Below are 16,810 nucleotides of genomic sequence, written 5' to 3' on the forward strand. Positions count from 1 at the left end.
CGCAGCCGCCGCAGTACCGGGGACCTCATTTGTGTATCCGCGAAGAGAGTAGATTAGACAACCTAATTTGCTTTTCTGCTGCAGAATGTAATAGTGTCTGGCATCGTGATCCACCACGTGCCTCCAATATGAATCAAACACTGTACCGGCTATAAATCATCCATCAGCTGCACGTTTAAAGCGATTATTCCATCCTCACCCGGAGGAGATGAAAACATCATCCCCTGTGCCCGCGGAGAGGGGCGTCCGCGCCTTTGGAATGAAATATTCACGTTGCCGCCTTCCAAGCATATTTAGAATATTTGACGCCGTCTTTTGGTGATGGTCGACCTGGTTCTGCCACACCTCTCACCTGGAAGTCTGCAATCCTTGGCCATATTTATCTTATCTAGGTTGGATAGTGCAACTGATTGTGTTCCTCCCTGTTTGTTGATGTAGAACATTGTTATTGTGTTGTCGGTTTGTTTCAACACTGTCTGCTTGTACAGTTGTTTCTGGAAGGTTTTGAGGGCAAGGAACACGGCCTGGTCTTTAGTTCCAAGTAGTTGATGTGCCTGATCGCATCCGTTGGAGTCCACAGACCCCTCACCTTGAGCTGGTTCAGGTGTGCCCCCCATCCCCTCTGGGATGCGTCTGTGGTGATGGTCACTGTTGGGTTTGGTGGTGTTAAAGGCTTCCCCCTTGTTATGCTGTCCTTGTTCAACCACGCTATCTCCTCTTGTACTGCGTGCGTTACAACAACTAGATCTTCCACCCTTCCTGTAGCTTGTGACCATTGTTGTTGGAGCCATTCCTGGAATGGTCTCATGTGGAGTCGTATATTGGGGACTAGGTGTATGCATGACGCCATCATCCCCATGATCTTGCTCGCTGTTCACCTGTTCTGGTTCGATCGAGGATTTCCTCAGTATATTGAGAATCCCAGTCCTGTCAGCGTTTGTGTGACCCGCTGTGCATGTAGTTGGCACTGTTTGTATGAACTTGCCTTTATAGGCTAGTCGTCGAGGTAGGGGTATACATGAATCCCTTCCCTCTGTAGGTGCGCTGCTACCGCTGCAAGGCATTTGGTGAAGACCCTTGGTGCAGACTTTAGTCTGAAGGCGAGGGCTGTGAACTGGTAGTGCGCTTTGTTGATGGCAAATCTTAGTAGATGTTTGTGTAGTCTGTTCATGGGAATGTGTAGGTAGGCATCTCGGAGGTCTACGGTGGAGATAAAGTCTCCGTCCCTTATCTGAGGAATAACCTCCTGTAGGGATGTCATCTTGAATTTTTCAGTCTTTATGTATTGGTTTAGGAACCGTACGTCCAGGATGGATCTTAACGTCCACCTTTGGTATGAGGAAGTAGTTTGAGTACACTCCCTTGTTTCTTTCTTTGAATGGTACTGCTTCTATCTCCTCCTTGTGGAGGAGTTCTTGTGCTTCCTATAGGAGGAGCGTGAGTTACTTTGCTGAGCGCGCCTTGCTTTTTGGTTTCCTGTTTGGAGGTTTCTTTTCCAGTTCTATACAGTATCCGAAGTGTATGATGTTCAGTATGCTTTGTCTGTTGTTCTTTCCTTCCACTCTTGGAAGAAGTGTTTTAGTCTGCCTCCTACTGGTGTTACATGTTCATTGATCCCTGATTTGAGTTTGTGTAAAACTTTTTTGGTTATTTTGTTCGGTGGAGCGAAGTCACTTTGAGGTGGGTTGCTGGCCTCCTCTTCTTGTTTGTCCTCGTCCATTCGCCCTCCCGTGAAAGACTGGCCCCTAGGTTGGTATTGCCAGGTTTTCTGTTGCTGACCCTGCTGTGCTTGATTATTGCTCTGGTAGTTCTGCTGGAATGTCTGATGTGACGTTATTATTAATAAGTTTATAGAGCGCACATCTACCCCCAACGGGGGTGTCCCGGCATTGAGGGGATCAGGAAGGGTTAAGGGTAGGTAGTGGTTGCCGGGTCGCTGGAGTCTAAGGGAGACTGAAGAGCCAGGTTTTCAGAGCCCTTCGGAAAGTGAGTTCTGATTTGTTCTTTCTTAAGTGTTCTGGCAAGGAGTTCCACAGGGTCGCCGTTCTAACAGAGAAGGAGCGGCCTCCTATTCTAGATCTTAAGAAACGAGTGGTGACAAGGCGTTCAAGAAGGTTGGATTGTAGGGTTCTAGGTTGACGATATTTACGCACTCTCTTTCTTAGGTATGGAGGGCCGATCTCATTAAGTGCCCTGAAGGCTGGTGTCAGTGCCCTGAATTCAGTTCTTCTCTTGACCGGTAACCCATGAAGGCTACGTAGATGAGGGGAAATGTGATGCCTCACGGGAACATTTCTGATAAGCCTGGCTGCCGCGTTCTGCACCATCTGCAGTTTCATAAACAGGTAAGCTGGCAGGCCCAGGTACAGACTGTTAGCGTAATCAAGTTGTGACGTAATCAACGCATGCACTATAGTTTTCCTGCAGTCCATGGGTAGGAAGTGCAGTAATCTCCGTAGGGCCTTTATTTTCCAAAAGCAAGATGAGGAGACATGGCTTATCTGGGTCTTGCATGATAGGGAGGTGTCCAGTTTAAAACCCAGATTCCTTGCTGATGGAACTGGGAGCGGGGGGTTTGAGCTCTACCGGCCACCAGAGGTCGGGAGATGGCGGGGTTTCCCCCTCTTCCGTTTGGTCTCCGTGTCGGGGTGCCCCTTCTCATACCTTTGAACTGCAACGCCCCCATGGACCTTGCAGTTTCATTTTCCTTCTTCAACTGCGTCAGTTTCTCATCTACCGGCGCTCCGAACAGTGTTTCTCCTTTGAAGGGTGTGTAGCATATTATTCTGGACTTGCGGCTTGAAACCTGAGATCCTCATCTAGGCACACCTTCTTTCTGTTACCCCAATCATCATGAGCCTGCTGGATGTATCTGCCGAATCCAGGGCTGATTTGAGGCATGAGTTTGCCATGTTCTTGCCTTCCTCTACCAAGTGTGCTGCTCTCTGTTGGTATTGTTCAGGTATGTATGCCGGTTGAGTAGGGCATTAGAGTTGGCAATGCGCCAGTGGATTGCTGCATTACTCTCTATTTTTCTTCCAGTGAGGTCTATCCTCTTACTTACCTTGTCTGGAGGTGGGCCCGAGTTTGTTGGAATGTTGGCCCTTTTTCTGGCTTGCTGCAATGATGGAGTCCGCCGTGACGGATCCCGGGATGTATGGTGGGTCCTTGGAGGAACGTTTATATTTCTTCTCTGTCCTTGGTGTGACAGATCTGCAGCTTGATGGTTCCTTGAACTTCCCTTCCGTGGTCCAGGACACTTGGGAGCATGGGGAGGAATTGAGTCCTAGTTTGAGTGGGGAGCAGGGTCTCCAAGAGGAAGCAGGCTTTTGTTTTCTCCTCCTCCAGTTTCCCCCCATATGCTGCTGCCGCATTTTTGATGACCAAATTGTAGATGCCAATGTCATCTGGTGGCGAGGGCCTCGAAGGCTACGTTTCTATGGCTTCTTCCGGGCTTTCGGCGTCGAGGTCCTGCCAATCAAGGTCCTGCGCCATCGAGGATGCCGACCGAAACTTGTTTGTTGGTCTTCCTCGCCTTCTCCCTCAAATAGTATAGGCCCTCTTCCTCCTGCTGCTCCTGGGGCTCAGGAGTTTTCGGCGGCTCTTAGGTGTCGAACTCCTCTTCGTCCTCAACCTCGAAGATCGTCGTCGACTTCGACGGGAGGGTGAACCTTTTCATACGTTCGTCAAATTCCTTTTTCCTTTAGAGGATACTGTCCATTTCGGCCTCAAGCCTTCTCTTTTTCCTTTCCATCTCGGCGGCTTGTTCGGCGTCGAGTGTTTCGGCCGGTCTCTTCAATGGCGTCGAAGTCGAAGTTGGTTTCGGGTCCTTTTCCTTCGGCATCAAGCGCGCCTTTTCTGGAACGTGCTTCGACAACCTAGGCTTGTCTTGGGTTTTCGCCGACTGTGAGTCCTTTTTGAAGGATCCGCTGGGATATTTGTCCATGGATGCAGCTGCGTCTGCCAAATGTTTCGGCTCCAGTGCTCCTTTCGAGGACTTTGACTCTGATTTTCGAGAGTCTGACTCTGATTTTCGAGAGTCTGTCGGGGATTAGGGTTCGACGTCTCTCTTATCTCCTTTGTTGATTTCATATCGGTCTCTACGACCGTGTAGTCATCTGGTACCTCGGCGATGTTGTCCTCTTCCCCACTGAAGAGGCCCAAGTCCCGGAGCGACGGAGGTTGACCTTGGCCTTGCATGTTGTAGTTGGCTCTCCTCTGTCTTTCTCTTACCCTGAGTGTCTTCGGGATGAATGCTGAGCAGGCGTTGCAATTCTTGCTCTCATGGTCGATCATCGGCAGACAGAGGTTGCAAACCAGGTGCTGGTCCTTCTGCGCGTATTTGTGGTGGCAATTACGGAAACATTTTAAAGGTGTTTTGTCCATTCCTGCGCTCAGGGGGCCCCCTGTATGTGCATTATCAGTTGGACGTCGAAGTTTTTTATTTTCTCCTCCTTCTTAGTCGTCCCGGCTCAGTGTTCTTGATTACGAGATGTATTCTCCAATTTCTTCGGTGGTTTTCTGTCTTTATTATCTCCTTTTCTCCAAAAACTCCGGAACCTCTCGGTGACAATCCAGACCCAATGGCGGAAAAAAGAATCTAAAGATGGCGCACAAAGGTGGGAGCTTCCGAGGTAAGGGTGCCGACGTCACAGGAAGGACACCAAATGGTGGGAGGTTGACGCCCACCTGGCCTATGAAAAAGAAAAAATACGATTCCGGACCCAACCTCTAGACCGCGGAATAATGCACAACATAGTGAATCCAGAAAGATTCATGCTGCAAAACGTGATAAGCATCATGTGTGATGAACATTAACTTTTTCCAAACTTATTTTTGCTGGGTTATTTACTATGTGGCATTGGCCCAGAATGTGCAACCATCTCTGACAGAGCACTTTCAGATTAGGTATACAAGTAACTGTTATTTTTAACACTTGCAATATATTTGCAATCTATTGATAAGCCACGCGCTTTACAAATACCAATTAACATAACATATTTAGGTCTGGCATGAGGCAATACTTTTTGTTTCTATTACAGTTATATGTATAATATACTATCTTTAGGGGCTTTCTGCTAGCCTCCTCATTCGTTGGTTTGTCACTGTGTAATTTACATTTCCTTTTTTTCTAGCAAAGCACAGAGTATGGGGCACGGGGTCAGCCTACTTCAGCTATTGGCTAAAGCCACTGTGAGTGACGGCATTCTGCCCTTTCACAAACGGGTCATCCACACACACACACAAAGCTGTTCCCATCAGTGCTAGGTACTATGGCAGTGTGTACTTTTCAAGACCCAAAAACAAATGTTGCTTTTAACGCATGCTTTTTTTCTCGATTAATGAGGGCCCAGCAGCTTTCAAGCAATAAAGCTTTTAAAAAACCATGGCAGAAGAAAACCAAACTTGACCAAGCTAAAAGGCTAGCATCCAAAGCCAGACCTATTGTCTTTAACAGTGCTTGGTGTTGTTATATTTAGACACTGTCCATTCAATGTTTGACAGTAAGCAAATACATACACGGATTCCCCTTCAGGTGCACTTGTTCAATGTGCCTTCTGCATTTTGAGGATCTTTCTAGAAAGCAAATGTAAAATGTGAAGCAATGTTTTTCAGGAAATCAATCAGCCCAGTTAGGGAACCCTACATTGCGCACAGCGTTCTGACAAATGCTTCCTTGTTGTGATGACATCTGATTTACCTTTCCTAGTTTCAATGTGAGATGCTCGACCTGGCTTTCCAAAGCAGGTAATCTATCTTCATCTTGGGACACTTGGGACACCTTCTCCTCACTAGTTCTTTTAGCTTTTTAATGTCAACCCTCTGTCCTTCATCCCAATAGCTGTCTAAGAACACCAACATAGATGGTTACTTGGTTCCCCTTGTCTCTCAAGAACATCTTCTGATTATTAGGTCCTGACTTGGGCAACTAATTAGGCTGACGTTGTGGTTTCTCCTCTGCACAGTATTGTTCAAGGCTGAAAGGGTACCTGGGCTCCTCTGCTGAGGAAATATGTGCATCATTAAATCTGGTGGAGGGGAGTGCAATGAGGCACAGAATTCACCTCACATATTCCCTGTTCATGTAGCTAGAGATCCAAATTTATATTGACATTTCATTTCATTTCATAAATCTTTATTTCGGTAATATTATCACCATAAAAGATACACAAAATACAATTCATAGTTGTTAAAACAATAAAACATTTTAAACATCACAATTCATCCTGATACGAGCAGAATTTTCTACTCTAAGTAGCATTGTTCATGGATGAACATGTAAAAACTCACATACTATTATGCATCTATTGAAACCTCACTGGTATTCAATGGCATTATTCGTGCATTACTGTGCTCAAAATTGGAGGAGATGGCTGCTGAACAAAGTGTGGTGTCCATAATCTGTGAATTATTCAGAAAGGGAGAAATCTGATCAACGAGGAAACATGATTGCTGGGCTTGATGCTCCACTCCCGGAAATAGAAAGTCAGTATTAAATGTGTAGCCCTGGTGCTCCCATTATCAAAAAAAACTCCAGCAGTCCAAACGTGAAGGACAGAGGTGGTAAGATGGCAGGGTTGGAGGCAGAGCCCGACACGTAGGGGTGTGTATGGGGTGGTACTAGCAAAGATAATGCATCGTTTTTGGACAATCTGCTATTCAATACTGTGCAAGGAAGTGTAGACGAGACTCCCGAAGCGGAATGGATTGTTAGGAGTCAGTAGGTATCTACATTCATTAGAAAAGTGGTCAAGCACGAAGCCCCAGAAAAGGGTCTCCATGACTCCCAACTCATCCCATCGGACACAAGGGCACCAACAGAAGAACTGATTGTGAATCCAACTGCAATGTCACAGTGATAAATAGGCACATACTTGTTTTTGTTTATTTCTTAATTGTGCACACACACACAACCTGATTCACAAAGGTAAACGTATACTTTTGAGTAAGTTTACTATTTTCTGATATTGACAAACTACAAGCTAATTGTGATTGTATGTATATAGCGTTCACTACCTTTGATATGGCGTTGAAGGGCTTTACGGGGAGTAGCACGCTGCTCCAGAACCAGCAGTGGCTTAGTATAAGGCAATATAACTTGTTAATTTGAACGATGCATAGGAGTCTTTTAGTTTGATTGAAAAGGCTAAAAGAGGGATAGAAAAGGGAAGTCTAGAAAGTGTTATTTGGGAGATCATAGTAGGAAAAAGAGGTTTGGGATGAGTCATAGGAGGGATAGAGGAGAGAAGAGTCTAGAAACGTTCATGGGGGAGCCCTTTACAACGTGGTCGGAACCACGCATGCCTTAACAATACAGACTTTAAAATGCATGTGTCTTTATCATGCAAACATTTACAAAGGGTATGCGTTTACCACGAACATTTAAGTATTTTGCAGCTATGTATAAAGACATTATATATATATATATATATATCTTCACAACACTTTACACTTATCCAAGTCGAAAAAGGCGAGCACACTGGAATCCGGTTGAAGAATATTTATTTGCAAACCCCCCTTCTTCACCCCCGACAGACGCGTTTCGCTACTCTAGCTTCGTCAGTGTCCAAAAAAAAAAAAAAAAATATATATATATATATATATATATATATTTTTTTTTTTTTCCAGGGAAGTTTTTAGGGCTTAGGGGCGAGTGAGGGTATTGGGTGATTGGGTGGCTTTGCTATTCTTGTGGTTTAGGGTGGGTAAGGATATTTGGGTGGCAATGGTATTTTTAGGGTTTAGGGGGGTAAGGGTATTGGGGTGAGAACGAGCTTTTTAGTATTTACGGTGGGTAAGGGGATTTTGGTGGCCAAGGGGATTTTAGGGTGGGTGGGGTTTAGGGTTTGGGTTTGATAACATGAAAATGTTTATATATATACTTTTTTTTCATAAAAAGATATATCTATATGTATTTGCTGAAAAAAACAAAGGTCTCATGAACGTTACAGTTAGGCTCAGATTTTAAACGCACAAAACCATAGAAATTCTGTAGTTATAGTTACCTAGCTAAGCGATACCAAAGGGGATGCTGGACAGAGAGTTTGAGCAAATTAAACACTCACCCCCAGTCAACTGATCTGGGTTTATTCCATCATCATTCTTTAGCTCACTACACCACCCCAGTTCAGACATAGCCATATGCAAATCAGTCTGACCCTGTGCCTCATGGAAACAGTCCAGCCCGAACTGCCAAGCTATGTCTTCCCTGGATCGGACACAAGCATCCTGGGACCAGTTTCTGGCTAATCAGCCGTCATCAGCTAGGCTAGCTTGAATCCAGTAGCAAAGTGAGCAAGGGACCCACATCTGGGCATACCCTGCCAACTTAGGGCAAAGAAAGCGATACCAAAAGGGATGATGGATGGAAAGTTTGAGCAAATCAAACACTCACCCCCAGTCAACTGATCTGAGTTTAATTCATCATCATTCTTTAGCTCACTCCACCACCCCAGTTCAGACATGGCCATATGCAAAACAGTCGGACCCTGTGTCTCATGGGAACAGTTTAGTGCGAACTGCCAAGACATGTCTTCCCTGGACCGGAAACAAGCATCCTAGAACTTACGCCATACTGTACACTTACGCTTTACTGTAGACTTAGCTGACCACCTCATGGATTTCCAATTGAGTGCAACTCCTTCACAAATTCTCTCTCATGTCCATGGGCAACTGGCGTACATGGGCAAAAGGGGCATTGGAACTATGGGTCTAACAAACAAAGAGACAAAAGGTGGCAGGGAAACCGTGACATTTAGATCAAACACACACTCACTGAGTCAGAATGAATCCCATCAGCCCACCATAGTGGCAGAGCATCATCATCTGGGAATTTGTTGTAAATTATATGAATGGTGCAGCCCACACATATTTGAAGGAGGAAAAGCTACACTCAATTCATAACCAGTGATCTATACGGCCACAGTTATATTACAATCAGTGGTGCTAATGATTTGCAGTGCAAAAGGGTGAAAAAATGTGCAAAAAAGTATAAAAGTGACTACTAAGACACAAATTACTTTAATTGGCGCTATCTTAGTGTCAAGACTAAAACCAAGTGCTGATAGTTTGAAAGAAAAACATCAGTGGCAATAGAGAAACAGGTCTACATGTTTCAGCCATAAAGGTATCATTGACCAGGCTTTCGTCAGGACCATTTGATTACTAAGCTACTGCAAATGTTATATAAACTGTGCAAAAACAAAAACAAAGTGAAACAACTAAATAGTTGGTACGATACACCCTACCGATACTTGTAATTCAAAGATGAAAATCACAGGAGGTACAGGTTTATTGCCAGCTTTGGTAGGAGTACTCCTCACCTCACCTGGCAACTGTTCAGTGGATGAGGCCCCGCTCTGTCCGTCGGTATAGCCTGGTGTACCGACAGACAGAGCAACAAATGACGCGTTTCGGCCAACACAGTGGCCTTGCTCATATATATATATTAGTCTAATGATCAGTAAAATATATATTAGTTAAGCAGACCTATAAGAATATATATTTTAAACCATAAGTAGTGCAAATATTTGTACAAAGAGATGTAAATATCTAAATACAAACATAAAATCAAAATATACATGTTTACATACACACTGGCATGTGCTGTACATTTGTGTTTTGAGTATGGCGGTCATGCTGGAAAGAGTCAACTCTTGAGTAGTCTATTGAAGATAAGATATTTATCTGCAGATCTTATGTTTGGGGGTAGTGAATTCCATTGTTTGACTGCTAAAACAGGGAAAGATGTATCAAGGCAGGGGAGCTGTGGGCTTGTGGCTTTACATGTTGGAGTGGTCTGGCAGCAGAGTTCTGAATTCACTGTAGTTTTTCCATAGTTGATAAAGATGTTCAGTGATAGAAGTAATTGGCGTAATCAAGTGTAGGCACTACAAGATAGTAGCTTGGACATACTGTTGAAATCTTAGGTGGGAAAAGATGCGTTGCAAAGTTTTCATAGTAATGAAACTTGATCTTGCTAACTTAACCACTTGGTCATTCATTGATTGCTTGGAGTCCATGATAATTCCAATGTTTCTTACTTCCTTTGACACATTAGGAGGTGGTCCCAAATTGACAGGCCAAGCACAGAGTGGGTCACAATTCTTCCAATCGACATATGTGAGTATTTCAGCCCTGGACGCATTTAGTTTGAGATAGCTCCTTGCCATCCACTGATCAACGGGCTTGGAACCAACTGAAGATTTTTGAGATTGCAATGCCTTTGAGGCTTTTCAGTTTAAGAAGTATTTGCGTGTCATCTGCGTAGTTATAGTATGTGGGTTAAAGTAAGTTTAAGATTTCAGAGATGCCACAGTTGGGACGGAGAACTCTGAACACAAAAATAGGCCTGTCCGTTCTAAAATACCTTAACTTCACCACATACACCTTTGAGTCACAGTTAGCTACATTTGTACAAGCCAACAAGTAGACCTGTAGCAGTGGTCTGAGAACATACATACATCATTATCTGATGAGTATATCATGCTGAGGTTAGGTATATAGGGCCTGATTCACAATTGTAGACTTACAAGGTCCTATCTTTTTATGTGCGGAGTGCTTCACCCGACTACGGAATCTTCACAGCCGTAAACGTACTATTAAATAGTCGCTTCTGAATCCCAAAAAATTGTACATTTATACAAAAGTTCAAGTTTACCTTTGTGAATCAGCCCTCCTGAGGATCCACTAATTAACGTTTTAGATATCTCCCTACATGTCTAACCTCAGCACCTTTTCAAACGTCAGTTTCTCGTAAAATACAGAATGGATTTACAGAAAACCAACTAAGGCACTTCCTTGAGTAAAGTTCTACCATAATTACATTCAGTCACTTTTTCTGTACTGCAAAGCAATAAAACCTATGGGAAATTGATCTTGAGTGTCCCCCTGTTTCTTTGCCTCAGCTTGATGGATCTGCAGGAAATGTGCCACCAACAACCCAAACTGGATGTACTTTTTAGGTTTCGCCTGGGGCCGGAGCTCCTAGCTCCGCCCAGGAGAAATCTTATGTCCCTACAGTGTGGGGCTTAGTCCCACCTCTGCTTCCATTGGCTAGCTCCATAAATGGAGGCTAGCCATTGGAAGCCAGATCTGTCCGTCAGATTCGTGGGCGTTCCCGAGATTTTTTCCCTCTCCACTTCTGCGATGTCGTCATTGCGGCCGTGGGCGGGGTTTATTTTTATTTTGCGTCCATGTTTGTGTTCGTCATTCCGCGGCCGATCGCCGCCCGAGGAAGTCCAGGTGAGTGCCTTCCTTGCCCCCTCCAGCTGTCCGTTCCTTTCCCGCTCCCCCCTCCCGCTGTCCGTTCCTTTCCCGCCCCCCCTCCCGCTGTCCGTGTTCCTGCCCACCCCGCTGTCCGTTCCTTTCCCGCCCCCCTCCCCTCCTGCTGTCCGTGTCCTCGTAGGTGCTTGTTAGTTATGTGCGCAGCAGAGATTCGTATTTCTTGTTTAATTATAAAGGACTGTCTGCTGGCGGCCCTTCTGAAGAGACGCTGGTATTTAAACGGAAGGTTCTCGGCTATCTTTGTCTACATAATAAAAATAACGCGCACAAGAGCCAGCGTCGCTGATGAGTTTTTCAGGCGAAGATAAAAATACAGTATCTTTTGCTTTCATTTGAGCCGCTTTCGGTTCCTATTTCTAGAATTTAGACTCTGAGTCTTTCCTAGGACAAATAAACCAGGCTCACGCGATTAGGAAGCCCGAGTCAGACATCTGGCATTTTAATCTTGTCACATGGCAAATTTAACCGGATTTGTTTTTTTGGAGCTACAACTGTACGTTTTGAACTCGTGGGTGGACAGTCTGCTCGCAATCTGTTGGTGCTGGCAAAGCCGCTCTGCACTCTGCATACATAATGCACGGCATCCCCTGCATCGGGACAGTTTAATCTTTTAATGAGGAGGATGGCTGGGAGCTGCCAGTCTCACAAAGGCACACACCCCTCCACCCCTTCATCACACGCAGCTCGTTATTTTAAGGGGCTCCGAGGCGAGGGTCTGCTGTCGAGGGTGTGACGCAGCAATAATTCATTTTGTGTTCGTGGGGATCCTCTATCACTGTATAGCGTGTATTATTTGGGACAGTCAGCACCGTTTCTTGCTTTCATGTTTTTTAAACATATCTTTTAGGGGGTTTTATGAGAAATGGACGTGGCCTTAATACCTCTATTTTGGGAAGTTTGCACAAGCATAATGAGTGACTACGCCGGCGTAACAGATATTTCACCAGGAGTTAATTTACTCCACCAAGCCCTCTCAAAATTAAAAAAAAGTGCTGGTACTCAGTACCAGCCTATTTAAAGCACTGGTTATTACTTAGACCATGTAGAAACCTGACTGCCACTGCAGTGCAGGCTCAGAGCCAGCTGGGCTGTCACTGTATTTAGGTGGAGAGGAGTCAGAAGGTTACACTCTTTCATTAGTAGTTGAGTGTTGTTTACGTCGAGTAATTAGAGAACATGCTTTGTTGTTTACGGTTTACAAAGATTATGAATGCTTTGTGCGATAAAAATACACATGCAGTTGTATGCCCAGAAATATCAAGATAATGTTCATGGAGAAATGGAATTTTTCCGAGCGCGTGTGTCTGGGTGTCACAGGGAAAGGAACGAAAACACTCTGAGACCCTACTGTTTATCTTTGCAGGCCCGGAGTCCTCCTTTTGGCCACAAAGCGTGACGTACACATCGGCGTTGGTGAGTGGGGTGAAATAACAACATACTGGGCCCATTGTGCCCTTTCTCTGCTGTGCAACATCTACTATTAGGGCTTGACTTTATTGACTAACCCGTGATAACACCGCCCCCAAATATCTCCTTCGCAACCCCTGCAATTACACACATGCAGTACAACCTCAGCTTGCCTCAGCGTTCTTGACAGCACAATGCAAACGTGTCAATACCTAGCCAATCACAGCATCAAACACTTGCCCCAGAGTGTGTTAGGACTCAAACTAGCCCCGCCAATGAGACTGGTTGTAAGATAAGCGAGGGGGGCTTTCTGCAGGAGCCCCCACGTTACTAACAAGTCAGTACTATATCAAGTATCCATTTTATGCATCTGCTGTAGATATGGTGTTGCGATTATATTAGAATTTCTGTTGTCTCTACTGTGACGTGGAAAAATGTTTATGCTGCAGGTGTGTGATGTCCCAGGCTGATGTCTACACATGCAGCGCGTGCAATGTCTATTTGTTTAATCTATAAGAGAATGCAATGCATTTTTTTTAGTTTAAACGCGCTGCAGACTTATTCAAGTAGTCATTTCTACATTAATTATCAGGACTAAGTGGGCACGCGTGCTTTGTAACTTTATTTATATTTGCAGATGGAACAAGAGAGAGTGGTCACATTTACTGTCAGTGCACACAACGCTAATGCAGCCCCCTCCCCTGCCCTCCCCCAGCCAACACAACCTACACACCATTATTCACAATTGTACCCATTCATATTTTCACGGTGCTTTCCATATCAATCCTGGCGTTGCGCTGTTTCTTCCAAGCAGCAGGGGGTGCAAACAGAAACACAAAGCTGTCCTTTAAAGTGTGAGTTCGCGCGTTCATTTTCTATGAGCGTGTTCTTCCTCGCGGTATAGAGAGAAGAACTTTCCAACACAAAGCTATGAGTCCCGCCAAGTACACAAAACAAGCTGTGTGGGGCTCCAAGTAACACGGCAGCTGTTTTTTAAATGCATGTGTAAAATGTCATATATGCCCATTGCGACGTTGCCCCCTTCCCCGACCTGTATTCTTTTCGCCACCAAAGAGCTGCAGTTTTAGAGTTTTAAGACTCGTGTAATAAAAACATCCACAAAAAGCTCACATTGTAGATGAAAATACAATAGGCTCTTGCAATCTCGGGAAAATGCACATTGTTCCCTTTGCGGTTTTGTGAAAGGCAAGTGGTGCAATCTCCAAGGAGGCCCGAAACTGAGCCCTTCCAGCTCATTAGCTCGCGCGCTGCTTCGGTTTAGGGAAAAGCCTTAAAGTTGGGAAGGAAATGGTGGGGGGCAGGGAGAACAAAGGGGGCACCTTCCACTCGGGGAGTCTGGCGCAGCACACCCCCGTAGCAGGTTGCTGTGCCTTTTCTTAAGCAGGGGCGCAGAGCGGGCTGAGGTTGCGCAGTTGCCGCCTTTGTTTAAAGGGACAGCAATTAAGGGCAGGGTGGACACACGTTCGTAAAGCGTGCGCTATTTTCCCTTGATCGGCTGTCCGAGGAAGAGGGGGTCTCCTTAAGAAGCCCCCGTGGCCACTTCCAGCTGTTGGCGAAAATCCTGTCAAGAAAGCGGGGGCCCAGCTTGGAGCCCGCCTCTCCGGGGCCTCGGCGACTGAATACGCTCGGAAAGCAGCGCCTTCGCTCACTGACCCCCGCGAAGGCCGGCCTTTTTGTCCAGGAAAAGGGTGGTGTTTTTTGGCGCCGCTTTGTGGTCCAGGCAAGCAGCCCCCAGGCACAGAGCCAGCCATGCACCAAGCCCAATCTGACCTCTGCTGTAAAAGGGTGCAGGCTGCTGTGAGTCAGACACCCTCCCCAACCCCACCTAGTCGAATTGAGCATTCAACAGTTCCGCCACTGGCGCTAGGAAACATGCATTGGGAAACAACGCGCATTATAAAATAAAGTAAAAAATAAGAAAAACCTCTGTACAACGCGGGGTCTCCAAAACACCGCACCCAACGTCTGCCAGAACGAGGGGTTCAGCCTCGTGGGCTCTGTACACTGCGCCTGCGCAGCGCGGTTCACTCGACAAGACCCCTGTGCCTGTTGTGGTATTGGACTTTCCTGCAACCACTCAGTTTTAAGGGACTGGACTGAGCAACCCAAAGCGAGTTTCGGAGGATTTTGTAGATCTGTGCCTGGAATAAAAAGGTATAAAATCCACCCCAAATTGAAAACTGCAGCTATTTACCTATTAAGTACTTTATTTGCTGTCTTTTACTTACTTCGGTGCGCTATATACGATTGAATAACACGTGAACTCAATTACGCGTTTTAATGGTTCAAATGAGTTATTAAATATTACATTAAAAAAAAAAAAATGTTTATTTTGTATTTGCTTTTGTTATCGGGTTCTGGCTTTCCTACCATTTCCCTATTAAATACGGGTGAGATAGACAGCAGTGTAAGAACTTTTAATAATGTTTTGGTTTTTGAAACATAAATAAAATGCATTGTTATTTGCAATGTCAATAGCTTAAACTCGATTAAATACGCGACCTATTGCATTGCAAATGCAATAGGTCTCGCATTTGCGAGAGATTAAGCTATTGGCATTGTAAACGGCAATGCCATTTATTTATCTGTTTTCAAAACCAACACATAAATAAAAAGTTTGTCATTTACAATGCCGATAGCTCTAACTTTTGCAAAGGTGAGACCATTGCATTGTAATTGCTTGTTGTTAAAAAGTTTTGTGCAGGTTTTTTTGAAGTGTGCCAAAGTTAATAAGAAAACAAATATACAATGACTGTCTTTTGCTATGAATCTGTAATGTGGCTATCTGGAACTCTAGTATCAAACTAAGTAACTAGAAGTTCATTCCAAAATGTCTTCCACAAATACCGGAGTTACTGATCTTACTGTTTCTCGCCATTTCTTGAAAAATCTGTTTTCTGCCCCCACTTATTCGACCACTTTCTTCCTTCTTACCTTATTTGTCGAGAGGTCCTCCAGACTGCTGGCTGTCTCCGTTATTTCTTCCGAAGCACTTTTCACCGCTCTGGTCTGTAGTGCTGTTTAAAAGATATAAAAACACAGATTAAAAGTCACATACCAGAGGTGTGAGTCCTTCCATCCTGCCATTAAATCTCAGCAATGACGTCACATGCCAAGGGTGTACTAACAATATATTTTAGGGGTGCAGCAATGTTGTACCACCACTACATCAGATCTACTTCTTCTGCATTCCACTGCACACTGAAATTAAAGGATGCAAACAAGAGGAAGAAAGAAAAGGTTACTTTTGTAACGAAAAAGTGTGATCATAGGATGAGTCAGAAATCTGACACAAGCCTGTGTAGAGATATTTTGTAAGCCTGAAACAAATGTAAATATTATAGTCTGCATAATAAACATTACTAGTCTGTGGTATTTCAGAATTTAAGCTTGTTTTCCACTTCAGTTAATCAAGGGTTGGAGCCAGCACACTATGGTAGCAAAGGAAGAGTGGCTGTTGTACCTTGGAGGAAAAAGCCACAGTTTTGCTCTGGTACAAAAAAGCTATGTTTGGTCCCATGGTGTGCTGGGTCCACAACTACACTTGAGGGATAAAGAAAAATAAAACGCCCCAGAGTGGAAATTCAAACATTCAAAGGAAGCAGTACAAGGGGGTGTGTCCGAATCGCCGAAGAAGATAGCCATTTCCTAGATGAGCTCCGTAGCCCAGCCACCCTATCCCCTATTAGCCACCTGTCCTCTAGCCGTGACCCAAACATTCACAGCGTCGACTGGCGTGGGGGGATACCTTAGACCGGTGTCCGATAGCATCCCAACACTGCAACAGGCGGCGATAGGAGTGAGGGCTGTGAAGTCGGGCAGACCCTGGCCTCTGCTACGGAGCAACGGATTTGGAGTGTGGCTGGTTAGTTTCCGTGGCCAAGGGGTTCTGAAAGCTCCTGCTCGTGGCACAGATCTCGTTGTCTGCTGCTCCTGCTGTGTGCCCTCGCCTCGGGGAGGGTACAAGAAACATTGGCCCTTCTCTCCGTCCTGCCTACTACTATCACTGAAGGCCACGCAGACCCTCTGGAGACGCGTCCACAAGCATTGATTCGGCAGCTGCGAGGGAGGAGAGGTCTGAACAGAGACAGGAGTG

The 16,810-nt window shown here is 45.1% G+C and overlaps 1 protein-coding gene across 1 annotated transcript in view; it reads right to left on the bottom strand.

The window, feature by feature from the left end:
• Positions 1-16,810, bottom strand: part of GALNT4 (polypeptide N-acetylgalactosaminyltransferase 4) — a 983,977-nt gene that overhangs the window by 804,866 nt on the left and 162,301 nt on the right. The window contains exon 2 of the mRNA XM_086965331.1: positions 15,649-15,731. The gene's annotated coding sequence lies outside the window, so the exon portion shown is untranslated. The remainder of the gene's footprint in view (positions 1-15,648; positions 15,732-16,810) is intronic.

Source organism: Lissotriton vulgaris, chromosome 4_1, assembly GCF_964263255.1.
Source record: "Lissotriton vulgaris chromosome 4_1, aLisVul1.2, whole genome shotgun sequence".
NCBI lineage: Eukaryota > Metazoa > Chordata > Amphibia > Caudata > Salamandridae > Lissotriton > Lissotriton vulgaris.